General features: G+C 49.4%; 1 protein-coding gene across 4 annotated transcripts in view; it reads left to right on the forward strand.

The window, feature by feature from the left end:
• Positions 1–18,108, forward strand: part of TLN1 (talin 1) — an 86,150-nt gene continuing 68,042 nt past the window's right edge. For all 4 annotated transcript variants that reach the window (XM_077346657.1, XM_077346659.1, XM_077346660.1 and 1 more), the window contains exon 1: positions 1–126. The gene's annotated coding sequence lies outside the window, so the exon portion shown is untranslated. The remainder of the gene's footprint in view (positions 127–18,108) is intronic.

An 18,108-nucleotide genomic window follows, 5' to 3' on the forward strand; every position in this document is an offset into this window, starting at 1 on the left:
CCGGGTTGGCGGGCGGCGATGGGGCGTGGCCGGCGGGCGGGAAGGAAGCCCCGCCCGTCCCCTGGCCTCCCCCTCAGAAACCAGTTGCGCCCCGCAGACGTCGCCGTCGCCGCCGCTTCCCGTCAGGTAGGAGGCAGGGAGGCCGACGGGGACGTTCGCCGGACGGTCGGTCGGTCTCTCTCTCACCCTTGCGTCGCGGCGGGACCCGCCTTCGCCCGCCCCTCAGCCCCCCCCCGGCTTGGCGCCCCCTCCCCCCGCCGGGCAGGAGGAGCCAGCCGCGCGCCCCGAGCCCCGCCCTTCCCTTCCCGCCCGAGGGGCCCTTTCCGCGCGCGGGGGCGGAGGGGAGCCCTGCCCTGCCCTGGCTGCCTTCCCGCCCGGCGTGCTTTCCGTGCCCCGAGGAGCCAGGAGCGGCGCCCAGGGAACCCCTCCCTTCGTCCAGTTTGGTGCAGTGGTGGGAGTGCGCCCCCACATGCATGCAGCCAGCGCGGTGACCTTGGCCTAGCCACAGCCCTGATAACGCTGCTCTGGCAGAGCAGGAATCTCAGAACTCTCTCAGCCTCCCTCCCTCCCTCCCTCACAGGGTGTCTGTTGTGGGGAGGGGGAAGCGAAGGGGATTGGAAGCCGCTTTGAGACTCCTTCGGGTAGAGGAAAGCGGCGTATAAGAACCAACTCTTCTTCTTCTTCTTCAGTAATCTCAGGGCTCTCTCAGCCTCCCCTCCCTCCCTCACAGGGTGTCTGTTGTTGGGAGAGGAAAGGGAAGGAGATTGTGAGTTGCTTTGAACCTCCTTCAGGTAGAGGAAAGCAGCATCTAAGAACCAACTCTTCTTCAGTAATCTCAGGGCTCTCTCAGCCTCGCTTCCCTCACAGGGTGTCTGTTGTGGGGAGAGGAAAGGGAAGGCGAATGGAAGCCGCTTTGAGACTCCTTCGGGTAGGGAAAAGCGGCATCTAAGAACCAACTCTTCTTCTTCTTCAGTAATCTCAGAGCTCTCTCAGCCTCACCCACCTCACAGGGTGCCTGTTGTGGGGAGAGGAAAGGGAAGGTGACTGTAAGCCGCTTTGAGACTCCATTGGGTAGAGAAAAGTGGCATAAAAGAACCAACTCTTCTTCTTCTTCAGTAATATCAGGGCTCTCTCAGCCCCCCCCCCCTCCCTAACAGGGTGTCTCTTGTGGGGAGAGGAAAGGGCAATTGTAAGCCGCTTTGAGACTCCTTCGGGTAGAGAAAAGCGGCATCTAAGAACCAACTCTTCTTCTTCAGTAATCTCAGGGCTCTCTCAGCCTCACCCACCCCACAGGGTGTCTGTTGTGGGGAGGGGAAAGCGAAGGGGATTGGAAGCTGCTTTGAGACTTCTTCGGGTAGAGGAAAGCGGCATCTAAGAACCAACTCTTCTTCTTCTTCAGTAATCTCAGGGCTCTCTCAGCCTCACTTCCCTCACAGGGTGTCTGTTGTGGGGAGAGGAAAGGGAAGATGAATGTAAGCCGCTTTGAGACTCCTTCGGGTAGGGAAAAGTGGCATTTAAGAACCAACTCTTCTTCTTCTTCAGTAATCTCAGGGCTCTCTCAGCCTCGCTTCCCTCACAGGGTGTCTGTTGTGGGGAGAGGAAAGGGAAAGGGATTGGAAGCCGCTTTGAGACTCCTTCCGGTAGTGGCATATAAGAACCAACTTCTTGAGTCCAGCAGATCAAGGTGCTGATTGTGCTCACAGGAAAGTTTCTGGGGGTGAAGAATGCAGCTTCATCCTCTGAGGTCTCATGTGTGCCGAAGGACTTGTCCTGCTTCCAGCACGGTTATGTGCTGCATGGTACAGCTGGTTCTTCTCACCCCACCCCCACATGGCAGGCAGCTGGAAGCAAGCAGTTTCCTACAAATGCTCAGCAAGAGTAATCAGCACTTCCTGCAGTGAAGACCCAGGAATGGCACATGGTCCTTAAAAGCAGTGGTCCCCAACCGTTTTATCACCGGGGACCGGTCAAAGCTTGACAATTTTACTGAGGGCCAGGGGGAGGGTAGTCTTTTGCTGAGGGACATCACCACTGCCGCCTGAGCCCCTGCTCCACTTGCTTTCCCGCCAGCGCCCCTGACTTCCCGCTGCCAGCAGCAGCTGTGCAGTTCCACGCCGAGGGGGAGCCCCAGCCATGGCGGTCGCTGGAGAGCACCAAAGGTGAGCCGGTGGCAGAGTGGCAGGGCCACCCCCGAGACAGCAGCTGGGGAGGAGGACAAGGAGGAGCCGCGGCCCGGTACCGGCTGATCCATGGACTGGTCCCTGGACCGGGGGCTGGGGACCACTGCTTAAAAGGATCTGTTGGGACAGCTAGCTCAGGAGGAAGAGGAGGATGAAGAAGAAGAGTTGGCTCTTATATACCTCTTTTCTCTACCCAAAGGAGTCCCAAAGGCTTCTGATCACCTTCCCTTTCCTCTCCCCACAACAGCCACCCTGTGAGGGAGGTGAGGCTGAAAGTGCCCTGATATTACTGAAGAAGAAGAAGAGTCGGTTCTTACATGTCGTTTTTCTCTACCAGAAGGTAGATATTCCTGCTTGGTCAGAACAGCTTTATCAGTGCTATGGTGAGCCCAAGGTCACCCAGCTGGCTGCATATGGGGGGAAGAGCAGGGAATCAAACCTGGCTCACCAGATTAGAAGTCCGCACTCCTAACCACTGCACCAAACTGGCTCTTGGCTATTGAGTGGAAAAGACTTCTGTCCAGATGGGCTCTCCGTCTTCTCAGGAATGGTGGCGTTTGGGAAAGCATTCCCATTGGTTGCTTTTCTGTACATGTAAGATCTACACCGGGGAGAGAGTGCAGGATGGGCTTGCTACTTAAGGTCTGGCCTTTTCAGGTTGGACAGGAAAGGATATTCTGCTTCCAGCCCTGTGGCATAGAATCATAGAGTTGGAAGGGGCCATGTAGGCCATCTAGTCCAACCCCTTGCTCAACGCATCATGCAGTGCTTGACTTAAATGCATGTTTTAAAGTGCTCAATGCAAATGGATTTCAGTTCAGGCTTTCCACAAAAACGCTGAAGCATATTCAGCACAATGCTTTTACTCTTTAATTGAGGAGGGTCCTCTTACACCAGTGTAGGAGGGAAACTGACCTCAATTTCTGCCTGATCCTTTAGATCTGACAAGCAGCAGATTCCAGCAGCCAGTGAGAACCATGTGGAAAGTATGTTTCCCCTCCCCCCCAGCGGTGGCGTAAACAATGACTGTTACCAAATAAGGAATTTGCAGCCAGCTGAACCTTCAAGCCTCTCCTAGTCAGACAGTTTGAAGAGCTAAGAAAGCAGCCCCCACCCGGCCAGCCAGCCAGCATTTGACGCTGATGTAAGCAGAAGCTCTCTTATTCCCACCTCCCCTGCCCACATTAAAAAAAGAGAGAGGGTTGTGTAATGATCTGTGCCTTAAAGCAGGGGTAGTCAACCTGTGGTCCTCCAGATGACAATGGACTACAATTCCCATGAGCACCTGCAGTGCTGGCGGGGGCTCGTGGGAATTGTAGTCCATAGACATCTGGAGGACCCCTGCCTTAAAGCAGTTAGGCCTGGAACTGGCTAGAGCAAAGGCCCCCCTGGACTGGCTCTTGCCACTGGCTGGGAAGACCTGTCACAGGACGGCTGTTCGGCTTTATATCACCACCCTTGGTTTTGGGAGAGGAAATGGGAGTAGCAGAGTGCTAAACAAGGCAAGCAATGAGACTCTTTGGGGATCAGCATGGAAGATTGGGTGACCAAGGAGTGAAAGGATTGCTAAAGGAAGACTACTAGCAAAAGAATAAAACTAAAAGGTATAATAAGATGTACCAAAAGCAACGCACGATGGATCACAAAAGAACAGAACACCATACAAATCAGATGAGATGTGTAATAAACAGCACAGTAAACTATAACAGGACGACAGAGAATGAGGTGGATGGATGGAGTCACTGAAGCAGTAGGTGCAAACTTAAATGGACTCCGGGGAATGGTAGAGGACAGGAAGGCCTGGAGGATCATTGTCCATGGGGTCGCGATGGGTCGGACACGACTTCGCACATAACAACAACAACAAAACTATAACAAGGCTCTTCTGAACACTTCTGTGCTGTGCATTTTGCAGAAGGCTAAACATGCGGAAGACACTTTGAACTGTTTGGGGAGGCCATTCCATGAAGTGGGGGGAGGAGCTGTAGCAGCAGTGACAAACGCAGGTGTGGGCTGCTTGTTGGTCTTCTCCGTCACTAAGAAGGTCAGCTGAGCTCCAGTAAATGTGAGCCATATGGTGCTTTCCAAGAGCTTTGCCTTCCCTATTGCCACCACCTCCATCTTGCCTGAATTCATCTTCAACTTCCTCACTTTTAGCTATTTAACCACAGCAGTCAGGCAGTAACTCATGAGCCCGGTAGTAGTGTTGTGCAGTCTGGATTAAGAGAAGGAGAGAATGGGTTATCATCAGCGTATTAATGGCATCCAGCCACTGATCTGTATATGATTGTTTCCATAAAGATAAAACAGCATAGAACATAGAAATATAGAGCTGGAAGGGATCTCATACGTCATTTAGTCCTCCCCATTGCACAACGCTGGAAATTCAAAATTACCATCCCCCACCTGCTCTATGCCCAGAGGATCCCTTAGACAAGTGGTCCCTGATCCAGGGACCGGTCTGGGGATCAGTCAGTACCAGGCCGCGGCTCCTCCTCATACTCCTCCCTGGCTGCTGCCTCGGAGGCTGCCCTGCCACTCTGCCACTGGCTCACCTTTGGTGCTCTCCAGCGGTCGCCATGGCTGGGGCTCCCCCTCCGTGTGGCACTGCGCATCTGCTGCTGGCAGCGCCCCGCAGCGGGTGATGGGAAGTCAGGGGCGCCGGCGGGAAAGCAAGTGGAGCAGGGGCTCAGGCGACGTCCCTCGACAAAAGAGTACCCCCCTTCGGGCCTCAGTAAAATTGTCAAGCGTTGACCAGTCCCCGATAATAAAAACGTTGGGGACCACTGCTTTTGACAATCTGACAAGGAAGAAAATTTCTTCCTGACTCCAAAAGGGGTGATGCACCGGTGAAAAATGCAAATGCTATTTTGAGCTGTATCAACAGGGGCATCACATCAAAATCACAAGATGTCATTGTCCCATTGTATATGGCACTGGTCAGACCACACCTGGAGTAATGTGTGCAGTTCTGGAGGACTCACTTCAAGAAGGATTTGGTTAAAATTGAAAGGGTACAGAGGAGAGTGACGAGGATGATCTGGGGCCAAGGGACCAAGCCCTATGAAGATAGGTCGAGGGACTTGGGAATGTTCAGCCTGGAGAAAAGGAGGTTGAGAGGGGACATGATAGCCCTCTTTAAGTATTTGAAAGGTTGTCACTTGGAGGAGGGCAGGATGTTGCTTTTGTTGGCTGCAGAGGAAAGGACGCACAGTAATGGGTTTAAACTACAAGTATAACTATATAGGCGAGATATTAGGAAAAATATTTTCACAGTCCGAGTAGTTCAGCAGTGGAATAGGCTGCCTAAGGAGGTGGTGAGCTCCTCCTCACTGGCAGTCTTCAAGCAACGGTTGGATACACACTTTTCTTGGATGCTATAGGATGCTTTGGGCTGATCCTGCGTTGAGCAGGGGGTTGGACTAGATGGCCTGTATGGCCTCTTCCAACTCTATGATTCTATGATTAGTGTTAGCCTGGGCATGTAAGAAAGGGCCATGAGAGCCAAGTGCCAGTTCCTCCCTTCATGCACTCCAGGGGGTGGCAGCCAGGGGACATACCTTAGGCACTACATGGGAGGGAGGGACCCATGCTCTGCCCACTGCTGGCAGAAGCCTGGTACATATGGCAGGCCCACCAGCGGCCCCGGGTGTCCCTGATCCACACCACCAATGGCCACCCCTGAGGGTGGAGGATGATGGCGCCCAACCCTGCAGGTGGACATCAAGAGCATGTGGTACCTGTCCAGAAACTGGCCCTGAGACAGGATGCTGTGCACCTCCACCACGGTACACAGAAGGGCCCTACTGCCATGGTGCCTGCTGCCGATACCCCTGATGTCTGCCCCTGTAGAGGTTGGTGGCACTAACCCTGTGTTTGGAAGATGGCAGCACACAGAAGCTACCCAAATGCTGTGGCCCTGAGGTAGGGACAGAGGACTTGTAGCTCAAGGTGGCTATCCCCTCTGCTGCCGCCCACCAGGAAGATGGGATGTTGGCTGGCGGGGTGGGCCATGGTGTGGGAAGACTCTTTAGGGGAGCTATGGGGCTTGCGGTTCTGCCCTGTGTCCCAGGTTCCAAAAAAACAGATATGTGCCTCCACCCTTCCTCTCATTATGTGCCTGTGTTTGCAGAGTCAGCATGGCTGTCAGATGGCCATCTAGCCTCTGCTTAAAAATCTTCAAAGGAGGAGAGCCCACCACCTCCCGAGGAAGCCTCATCCAGTGAAGAACTGCTCTTATTGTCAGGAACATCTTCCTTAGATTTAGCTGAAAACTCTTGCGTTGAGCAGGGGGTTGGACTAGATGGCCTGTATGGCCCCTTCCAACTCTATGATTCTATGATTCTTTTGATTTAATTTCAATCCACTGTTTCTGGCCTGACCTTCTGATGCAACAGACACCAATTCCTTTCTGTCCTCTGCAGGCCAGCCCTTCAAATCCTTGAAGAGGGATCTCAGGTCACCTTTCATTTGTCTGTGCCCCAGGCTCTTTCAGCCTTTCCTCATGGGACTTGGTTTCTGGACCCCTCACTGTCTTAGCTGACCTCCCCTGGACATTTTCCAGCTAGCTGCCATCTTTCTTAAGCTATGGTGCCCAAAACTGAACACAGTGAGGTCTAAACAGAGCAAAGTGGTGGAATAGATCCTTAGGACAGGCCACACAATGATAGGAACTGGTGTCCAAGAACAACCCTCTGGGTCTGGTCTGGGTCATTGCAGAGCACAATGCTTTATTCATGCTTCTGCCTTCGAACATTACAACAGCATGGCCTAATCCACCCTATGAAAGGCTGCTGATAAATTCAGCATCCCCACCCTGTGCCTGCCTGTAAGCAGAGCTCTCATTAGTCCACCCTCGACTTGATCTTTGGTGCTGGGGTAGAGGTGGATCTACCCATGGTCATCCCATGGTTGGACTGCTATGCCCTGAAGGCTTGGCTTAGGGTACCACCCCCTCCCTGCTTGGGTGGTGTGTGTATTTTAGCCCACCTGTGGAATGGATCTGGTTGGATTCCTGAATGCTCTGTAGGACCTGATGCCTGCTGGCAGTACTGGTGGCAGACTGGCATTCCCGCCTGGCAGATGCCATTGACGCTCCTTGACGCTCTCTCTGCCTTCGCCACAAACTTGCTGCATGTTATATGGTGGAGCCACGAGAGAGGAAGAGGGATATAAGATGGCTAGACTCACAACAAAATGGCGAGAGCATCTTATTGCACGCTTATGAAAGCAAATGGGATGACAATAAAGGTGGCAAAATTAGTGTTTTATGCTTTCTCTACTGAGTCTGCGAGCTCTCGCATGGCACAATTGTTCAGGGTAGTTTGGTAGTTATAAATTAGTTAGTTATATTCAAAGTAAGAAAAAGAATGGAGACCCAGTAAGACCATTGCAGGGACCAGAAAGTGGCATTGTGATAGGCGAGAAAGAGAGGGCTGAACTACTCAATTTTTTACTTCTTTTCAGGCTTCTCTTACAAGGGGAATTGTGTTCAGCATGTCAAAATCATTTCGTGTGATGAGGGATGGGAGTTGTGGCCTAGCTTGATATCTATAGCTGGCAAAATTTTGGAACAAATCATCAAACAGTCGGTTCTTGAGCAACTAGAGTGGATGGCTGTAATTACTAAGAATCAGAATCGTTTTCTCAAGAAATCGTGTCAGACTAACCATATATCTCTTTTTGAGAAAGTTACTACCTTGCTAGATGGGAATGCTATGGACATAGTTTACCTTGATTTCAGTAAGACTTTTGATAAGGTTCTGCATGATATTCTTATTGGCAAGCTGGTAAAATGCAGCATGGATCTTATTACTGTTATGAACTGGTTGACAGATTGCATCCAAAGGGTGCTTGTAAATGGTTCATCATCATCTTGGAGAGGAGTGATGAGTGGAGTGCTTCAGGGATCTGTCCTGGGCCCTGCATTATTCCACATATTCATAAATGATTTGTATGAAGGGATTGAGGAGGTGCTTATTAAATTTCCAGATTATACTAAATTGGAAGGGGTAGCAAACACACCAGAAGATAGAATCAGGTTACAGGATGATCTTGATAGGCTGGAAAAGTGGGCTAAAATGAATTTTAATAGTCAAAAATGTAAAGTTTTACATTTAGGTAGGAAAAATCGAATGCTTCACTATAGGATGGGTGAGACCTGCCTTGGCAGTAGTATGTGTGAAAAGGATCTGGAGTTCTTAGTAGACCGTATACTGATCATGAGTCAGCAGTGTGACTCGGTAGATAAAAAGGCAAATGGGATTTTGGGCTGTATTAAAAAAAAGTATAATGTCCAGATCGTGTGAGGTGATGGAACTGCTTTACCTCCTGCTGGTCAGACCTCATTTGGAGTAGTGTGTTCAGTTTTGGGCACCGCAACTGAAGAAAGATGTAGAGAAACTGGAGAATGTCCAGAGGAGGGGCACAAAGATGGTGAGAGGTTCGGAAAGGTTGGGGGAGCTTGGTCTGTTTAGCCTGGAGAGAAGATGACTAAGAGGTGATATGATAACCATCTTCAAATACTTGAAGGCCTGTCATATAGAACAGTGGTCCTCAACTTTTTTATCACCAGGGACCGGTCAACGCTTGACAATTTTACTGAGGGCCAGGGGGGGTAGTCTTTTGCTGAGGGACGTCGCTGCCTGGGCCCCTGTTCCACTTGCTTTTCCGTTGGCGCCCCTGTCTTCCTGCCACCCGCTGGGGGCGCTGCCAACAGCAGCTGCGCAGTGCAATGCCGAGGGGGAGCCCCAGCAATGGCGGCCGCTGGAGAGCACCAAAGGTGAGCCGGTGGCAGAGTGGCAGGGCAGCCCCCGAGGCAGCAGCTGGGGAGGAGGACGAGGAGCAGCTGCGGCCCGATACTGACTGATCCACAGACCGGTACCGGTCCACGGACCGGGGGTTGGGGACCACTGCACTATAGAAGATGCAGCAGAGTTGCTTTCTGATGGTCAGACCAGAACCAATGGGTTAAAATTAATTCAAAAGAATTTTTGGCTAAACAGGAGCTGGTGGGTTCTCCTTCTTTGGACATTTTTAAACAGAGGCTATATAGTCATCAAAAAGAGCCTCTTGTGGCGCAGAGTGGTAAGGCAGCTGTCCGAAAGCTTTGCCCATGAGGCTGGGAGTTCAATCCCAGCAGCCGGCTCAAGGTTGACTCAGCCTTCCATCCTTCCGAGGTCGGTAAAATGAGTACCCAGCTTGCTGGGGGGTAAACGGTAATGACTGGAGAAGGCACTGGAAAACCACCCGTATTGAGTCTGCTGTTTCTGTTGGTTGCAGAGGAGAGTAATGGGTTTAAACTTCAAGTACAACGATATAGGCTAGATATCAGGAAAAAAATTTCACAGTAAGAGTAGTTCAGCAGTGGAATAGGCTGCCTAAGGAGGTGGTGAACTCCCCCTCACTGGCAGTCTTCAAGCAAAGGCTGGATACACACTTTTCTTGGATGCTTTAGGATGGTTAGGGCTGATCCTGCGTTGGGCAGGGAGTTGGACTAGATGGCCTGTATGGCCCCTTCCAACTCTATGATTCTATGATTCTATGAAAACGCCAGAGGGTGTCACCCCAAGGGGTCAGACATGACTCAGTGCTTGCACAGGGGATACCTTTACCTTTACCTATACAGTCATCTGACAGAAATGCTGATTTTATGAACTTTGGCAGATTGTGGGTGGGCGGGCAGGTAATTTGAGTTCCTGCATTGTGCAGGGGGTTTGACTTGATGACCCTGGCAGTCCTTTCCAATTCTATGATTCTACCGTCCTCAAGGAAGGGGGCAAAAATTCTAGCCAATTGGAATAAGGCTGTGATGTATTAGTGAGCTTTTTCACGGGTAAAGTCTTTTTGCTCCACCTACCTGCCACATATGAGCCTCTTGTGGCGCAGAGTGGTAAGGCAGCCGTCTGAAAGCTTTGCCCATGAGGCTGGGAGTTCGATCCCAGCAGCCGGCTCAAGGTTGACTCAGCCTTCCATCCTTCCGAGGTCGGTAAAATGAGTACCCAGCTTGCTGGGGGGTAAACGGTAATGACTGGGGAAGGCACTGGCAAACCACCCTGTATTGAGTCTGCCAAGAAAACGCTGGAGGGCGTCACCCCAAGGGTCAGACATGACTCGGTGCTTGCACAGGGGATACCTTTACCTTTACCTTACCTGCCACATTTGATACAGAAAGGGAAATGGAGGCCCCTTGGCCATGGGGGGGGGAGATATGTTTGATGGCTTCAGGCAGCTCTTGGAGACTGAAGTAGACAAGTTGCTGGGGTCAGTGAGGGTGACCACTTGCCCTCTTAATCCCTGTCCATCGTGGCTGCTCAAGACAAGTGACCAGCAGATAGGAGGTTCTTATATACCTCTTTTCTCTACCCGAAGGAGTCCCAAAGCAGCTTCTGATCGTCTTCGCCTTCCTCTCCCCTCCAACAGAGACCCTGTGAGGGCTGTGAGGCACAGAGATGCCATTGAGGTGGTGTGAAGTTGCTCTTCTGCCTCTTTTTTAGCATTAATTTCCAGGAAGCACAAATTTGAGATTTTGTCTTAGTGACAGTATTCTTCTCCAGGGGTGGTTTTCTTGAGTCATGAGTAGGTCCTTCAGTTGCAGAGGAAAAGCACTCTGAATTGGTGATGGGGCTATAATGGACATCAGAGGCCCCTTAATCAACTCCCTGCTAGATTTTAATAGCCCTGCTAGACAAGGGTCAAGTGTGCAAATGGGGACCTTCAGAGTCTTTAAGGTATGGTCAGTGTTCTTCAACCGGGTGAGCCTGAAGATGGTAGTGTATCTGGGTTTGCAACAATTTAAAGGTTGTATGGCTGGCCACGCTGGAGCAGCTGATTCCAGGAAGCTTGCTGGGACAGTAGAAAGTTTAGTAGGAAGTTCTAACTCCTGCTGAAAAACACAGCTTGTTAACAATATAAGAAAGTAGAAAAGACCATGGCACTTAAAAAAAAAAAAAGCTCCGGGAAATTATGGGCCTGCTCGCTGAAGGGCAGGAGGGTCTTGGGGTGGTAGAAGAGAGAGAGAGCTTGGAGGAGTGAAGACTTCACTCAATGAAGCAGGGGGTGGACTATATGGCCAGTACAGACCCTTCCCCCTTTAGAATTCTATGGGTCTAGTTCAGGAGGGGAACGGGCTTCCTAAGGAGGTAGGGAGCTCCCCCTCACTGGCAGTCTTCAAGCAGTGGCTGGACAGATCCTTCTGGATGATTGAGGCTGGTCCTGCCTTTTGCAGGGGGTGGAGTATATGGCCTGGACGACCCTTCCCCCTCTAGGATTCTGTGGGTCTAGTTCAGCAGTGAATGGGCTGCCTAAGGAAGTGGGGAGCTCCCCCTCACTGTCAGGCTTCAAGCAATGGCTGGACAGATGCTTTTCCTGGATCCTTGAGCAGGAGGTTGGACTAGATGGCCAGTATGGCTCCGTCCAACTAGTGCTTTAAAATGGAGGATGTAGCAAGCCAGTTACTGCCCAGATGCTGGATGTTGGCGACGTCATATGGAGGGGCCAGAATATATTGACTTCTTTCTGCAAACATGACTCTACATGAGAGCCGTGATTAGGAGTATGGGCTTCTAATCTGGCGATCCAGGTTTGAATCTGTGCTCCCCCACATGCAGCCAGCTGGGTGACCTTGGGTTTGCCAGGGCACTGATAAAGCTGTTCTGACCGAGCAGGAATATCAGGGCTCTCTCAGACTCACCCACCTCACAGGGTGTCTGTTGTGGGGAGAGGAAGGGAAGGCGATTGTAAGCCGCTTTGAGACTCCTTTGGGTAGATAAAAGCGGCATATAAGAACCAGCTCTTCTTCTACATTTAATGGGCTCAGAAATGCCCTAGCTCTGTGTCTTGGGCACTCACCTGGTACTTGTGAGTACAGCAGCTCCTCTGCACCATGTTGGTACTCTGAATCTGGTGTGTGTGTCTTTACTCTTTTAGAGGGCATCCCTGGCCCCTAAAGCAAGGGGGAGCGCACACAAGCAGGCAAAGTGACCTCTCATTCCGCCTGTGGTGTCATGTGGAATCCTTTAAATCAGTGGTCCGCAACCTTTGTTAGGCTGTGGACCGCTGCGCCGGGGTGCGGGGAGAGGGTGACCGGCAGCCCCGGCGCAAATGCGCATGCGCGGACTTGCCGTGTGTGCATGTTTGTGCCCCCGCCGGACGCAAACACGCACGCGCGGCAAGTCTGCAAGTGCGCGTTTGCGCCGGCGGCCGCGGCTCCCTCTCCCCGCCCCTCCAGGCCGCAAGGAAATCAGCCGCCGAAGTGGCCGATTAGCTTGCGGCCCGGCAAGCTTCTCTTCCCGCCCCCTCCCAAAGCAAGAAGCTTGCCGGGCCGCAAGCTGATCGGCCGCTGTGGGGGGGGGGGCGGGAAGAGGGAGCTGTGGCCCAGCGCCGAGGCCTTCGCGGCCCGGCACCGGGCCACGGCCCGGGGGTTGGGGACCACTACTTTAAATGTAGTGACTGATTCTGTTGGTGCAGAGTCAGGATGGAGCGATAAGGAAATCTATATCTAACCCCTCCTACCCTGCGTGCTCAGTGGTGGCCTGGAGTTCTGTTTTCCTTGCCTTGAGTTTCTTCTCTTGCTCTGTGACATCTGCACAGATACTTCATGTGTGTGTATTTTCTGCAGCTGCTTTTCTCCCCCCACCCACCCTCCGCCCCTACTGCATTCTGTTCCCTGTTGCACTGCAGGTTTTTTTGCCTGGCTCCTGTCATGCCCATAGCTGAGCATTGACTGATTCTGGCACTTCATGGAGGAAATGCATATGAGAGCTCTTTGTGTGTGTGTGTGTGTGTGCGCGCGCATGCATGCGCGTGTACAGACTCAAGTATGCGGTTTGTTTTGATGAGAACCTGGCTAATGCAAGGACAGCCTCCGGGCTGACTTAACCTATGAGCTTGTGGTGACCAGTGAATTGAGGCCTTTTCCAGCCACTCCACAGAACTATAAATCCAAGGACTTGGCAGTGGGGGAAGGAGAGTTGCAGGCTGGGCGAACATGGGACCTGACCGCCCTAGAGCTGAGCAGGACCAGTCGCTGCCTTGCTTTGCACAACTTCCTGTCAAGAGCAGGCCTTGCGGAGAGGGCCACGTCTCCTCCACCCCCCTCTGTCCGCCTTGTCCCTTGCCTGCGTAGGCAGTACTGCTCAGCTCTTCCCTCTGCAGAAGGAGCCCTCAGCCATTTCAAGAGCTTCGCCTCCACTTACCATTACAGTTCAGGAAAAAAGAAATTTCAGCTAATAGGATTCAAAGTGCTTAATGTTTAAACAAATAAGAATGTGAATTTCAATCCCGACTGACTGCAGATGTGAAACTATGAAATCATGGAGTATGGGGATTTTCCTGGGAAATGAATATATTGACAATCATTTAAATTCATGCAGTTATTACTTTTTCATCAGATCTGAATTTATTGAGAACCTAAAATGTAAGATTTTAGTATATATATATTTACTTAGGTATATTTATGAAATTCAAAAATATAAATTCTTTAATTTGACTACAAGGTTACAAGGCATCCAGTCAGGAACAAAGCTGGTGATACATGGATGGTTTTGGTTGTTCTTAAAGGAAGCAGGGGAGCGGGATCCAGACTCGGGGGCTTAGTGGTGCAGGATTAGCTCCCTTTGCATGATGTAAATGGGTGCCAGGCAGTTCCATTGGCCCCAGGAGGGAGAACATACCAAGGCAAATACTAGGTAGAGATGTAGAGATTTGGACAGAAGCACTTTCATGCTGTCACAGTAGACTGCCAAGGTATTTGGCTATGTTTATAACATTCAAAATACCAGACTCTTTAATACTGTATTGATGCAGAACATATAGATGTTGCAGCAATTATAGATCCAAATGGGTCGCCTGTTGGTCTGAAGTAGCACAATAAAACCAGAGTCCAGTAACACCTTTAAGACCTTGAATAAATCTTTGTTGGTTTTAAAGGTGCTATTGCAGCAATTATTTACACATAAACAAAACTGTAAATATATAGGTAGATAGTATAAATAGTAATTATCATCTATGATGATTCTTGTCTTTTTCACTCTACACATTTTGAGTAAATGTTTGGTCTTTGAAACAATCTAGTCCTGTCTGTGGAGTTCATTTGGCTTCGGCCAAAGAAGCTCTTCATAAAATTGCATTGTTTAATCTAGTAAAACAAGACTGAGATCAGATGGGAGTGTTTGTACAGAAGGAAGGCTGAGACAGCGTCCGATTTCCACATTTGGGGCATCTTCTCTTTGCGGGGGGGGGGGAATCCTTTTTCAGGTAGCTATATCTGTGTGGAGGAAGGTTGGTGTTCCTCCTGGCTGCATTTTTCTGAGTGATGGCCTTTGCTTTCCTGATGTGTCTAGAAGCTCTTTTGTTGCTTGGTATCACTCTCTGTGGTGGAGTGGAGTGGGGGGGGGGGAGGGCATCTCCAGCTCTGAGTCTCCCCAACTCTAGAAGTAGGTTGTATATATGCCTATATATGTACAAGGGTAGTTCCATGAAACACCCTTGCCTACCAGCTATCTATGCACATGCTGGAGAGTACTGGGGAAGAACTATGGCACAGAAGTAGAGCATCTGCTTACTACACAGGAAGGCACAGTTTCAGTCGCTGGCAACTCTACTTAAAAGACTTTGGTCATAGGTGATGTCAAAGTCCTTCTCTTGAGACCCTGGAGAGTAACTGCCTGTCAGAGTAGGTGATGCTGACCAATGGTCTGATTCAGAAGGTGGCAGATATAAGCACAATTTTGTCTCTTGTAGGCCAGAAGCTGAGTTTGGATTGCTATCTTCTGTGCCTTCTTCTGCAAAACAATTATTTCCAGGTAGACTCATAGAATCATAGAGTTGGAAGGGATCCCCAGTGTCATCAAGTCCAACTCCCTGCACAATTCAGGAACTCACAACTACCTGCCTAAACATAGTGACCCCAGTTTCATGCCCAAGTGATCCCCTCCACCACCAAAAATCTCCAGAATTTAGATTGGCCTGGAGAAAATTCACCTACAATCCCACAGTGGCGATCAGCAATTCCCTTGGTATGCAAGGAAGGGCCACAAGAGACAAACCCTGGCCCATCCCTTCCTGCCCACCCACTCACAATCGGCCTAAGTTCATAAAATCAGCATTTCTGTCAGATGACTCTGCTCCATCTTCTATATGACAGTCCTTCAAGTATTTCAATATGGTGATTGTATCACATCTTAGTCATCTTTACTCCAGGCTAAACAGATCAAACTCCCTCAACCTTTCCTCATATGTCATGGTCTCCAAACCCCTTGCCATTTTTGTAGCCCTCCTCTGGACACGCTCCAATTTCTCTACATCTTTCTTCAGTTGTGGTACCCAAACTTGAACACAGTACTCCAAGTGAGGTCTAACCAGAGGGAGGTAAAGTGGCGCCATCACCTCATGTCATCTGGACATTATATTTCTTTTAATACAGCTTAAAATCCCATTTGTCTTTTTAGCTACTGAGTCACACTGCTGACTCATGTTCAGGTCCTTTTTACACATACTATTGCCAAGACAAGTCTCACCCATCCTATAGAGATGCATATGATTTTTCCTACCTAAATGAAGAACTTTACATTGTCACTATTGAAATTCATTTTAGCCCAGTTTTCTAGCCTGTCAATATCGTATTCTCATTCTCCAAGATCACTGCAGATGGGGACTGCAGCAATGAAATTAAAAGACACTTGCTCCTAGGGAGGAAAGCTATGGCAAATCTAGACAGCATCCTAAAAAGCAGAGACATCACCCTGCCAACAAAAGTGCGTCTAGTCAAGGCTATGGTCTTCCCAGTAGCAATGTATGGCTATGAAAGTTGGACCATAAGGAAATCCGAGCATCAAAGAATTTAGGCTTTTGAACTCTGGTACTGGAGAAGACTCTTGCAAGTCCCTTGGACTGCAAGGCGAACAAACCGGTCAGTCCTAGAGGAGATCAGCACTGATTGCTCCTTAGAAGGCCAGATCCTGAAGATGAAACTCAAATACTTTGGCCACCTCATGAGAAGAAAGGACTCTCTGGAGAAGAGCCTAATGCTGGGAGTGATTGAGGGCAAAAGAAGAAGGGGACGACAGAGAATGAGGTGGCTGGATGGAGTCACTGAAGCAGTTGGTGCAAATTTAAATGGACTCCGGGGAATGGTAGAGGACAGGAAGGCCTGGAGGATCATTGTCCATTGGGTTTGCGATGGGTCGGACATGACTTCGCACCTAACAACAACATTCTCATTCTGTGTTCTGGTGTGTTTGCTCCCCTCCCAGTTTACTGTCATCTGCAAATTTAATAAGCACCCCCAGTATTCTTTCATCTCAATCCAAATCCAAATCATTTATAAATAGGTTGAGCAACATGGGACCCAGGACAGATCCCTGAGGCACTCCACTCATAATTCTTCTCCAAGAAAATGACGAAGAAGCACCCTTTGGTTGCAATATGTCAACCAGTTCTTGATCCACCTAACAGTAATAGGATCAATACCCCATTTCACCCACTTGTCAATATTTAATGTGGAAACTTATTAGAAGCTTTACTGAAATCCAGATAAACTAGGTCCACAGCATTCCCATGATCTAGCAAGGTAGTAACTTTCTAAAAAAAAAAAAAGATAAGGTTACTCTGACATGATTTGTTGAGAAAGCCATTCTGACTCTTAGTAATTACAGCCATCAAGAAACAACTGTTTGATAGAATCATAGAGTTCGAAGGGGCTATACAGGCCATCTAGTCCAACCCCCTGCTCAACACAGGATCTTCAAGCAAAGGTTGGATACACACTTTTCTTGGATGCTTTATATATATATATCTGACACTTCCAATATAAATACCTTGGTTGTATTTAAGGAAATAATTACCTTCTTAAAAAAAACATTTTGCTTTGTCCCGTGGGCTTAGTATGGCTTCAGCAGTTTTTCCAGATGTATTCATGTTTCCAGAGGGCTGACAATCTAAAGTTTTAATACTTTAAAGTTATAATACACTGGCAGTCTTCAAGCAAAGGTTGGATACACACTTTTCTTGGATGCTTTACATTGAGCAGGGGGTTGGACTAGATGGCCTGTATGGACCCTTACAACTCTATGATTCTATGACTTTTATTGCTGTTGTTAGGTGCGAAGTCGTGTCCGACCCATCGCGACCCCATGGACAATGATCCTCCAGGCCTTCCTGTCCTCTACTGTTCCCCGGAGTCCATTTAAGTTTGCACCTACTGCTTCAGTGACTCCATCCAGCCACCTCATTCTCTGTGACTTTAATTTAATATAAATCAGGGAGCAGAGCACCAAGCTATTGTACTTCAGCATAACTGGAAACTTGGGAAGGAAAAAAAAGTTGCAAAATTGAAAGAATCTTCCTTTTAATCAACAAAGGAAGTTTTTGTTATCTGGTCTCCACAGTACTGGGTTGACCTCAGCATTATCACACAGAAACAGAAAAAATATTTTTAGAGATGCCAGAAAATTAGACATTTCTGTTATCTAATAGGAAATGGCCATAAATTTGGATATTCAGTGAAACTTTTGTATATTGTCATTTGATGCAGTAAGGCTCTAATTGGAATGAGCTGGTCTCTGAGGAAGTGTGTGGAGGAATGATTGCGGGGGTGGGGTGTGGGGGGGGGGAAGAGAAAGCCAGTAGACATTAACTGCCTTTCCCTATTTGCTGGGATGCACTCTAGGGCTTCTGCTTTGGTGCTTTCACGTGGTACAGTTCCTCAACTCTTGTGCTTTTCCATTTGCCCCCTGATTACTTCCACAAGCAAATGATGCGTAGGTTTTATTGAAATAAGAGCAATCGCATGCTCAAGCCATGACTATTCCAGCAAGACAGAAACATGGTAGGGGAGCCAAGAAAGCCCATTTTGATGAACAGAAAACATCAGGAGGAGCTAAGGAAGGAAAAGGAAATGTTCAAGACATGGAGGAAAGGATAGACCTTT

Source organism: Paroedura picta, chromosome 7, assembly GCF_049243985.1.
Source record: "Paroedura picta isolate Pp20150507F chromosome 7, Ppicta_v3.0, whole genome shotgun sequence".
Lineage (NCBI taxonomy): Eukaryota > Metazoa > Chordata > Lepidosauria > Squamata > Gekkonidae > Paroedura > Paroedura picta.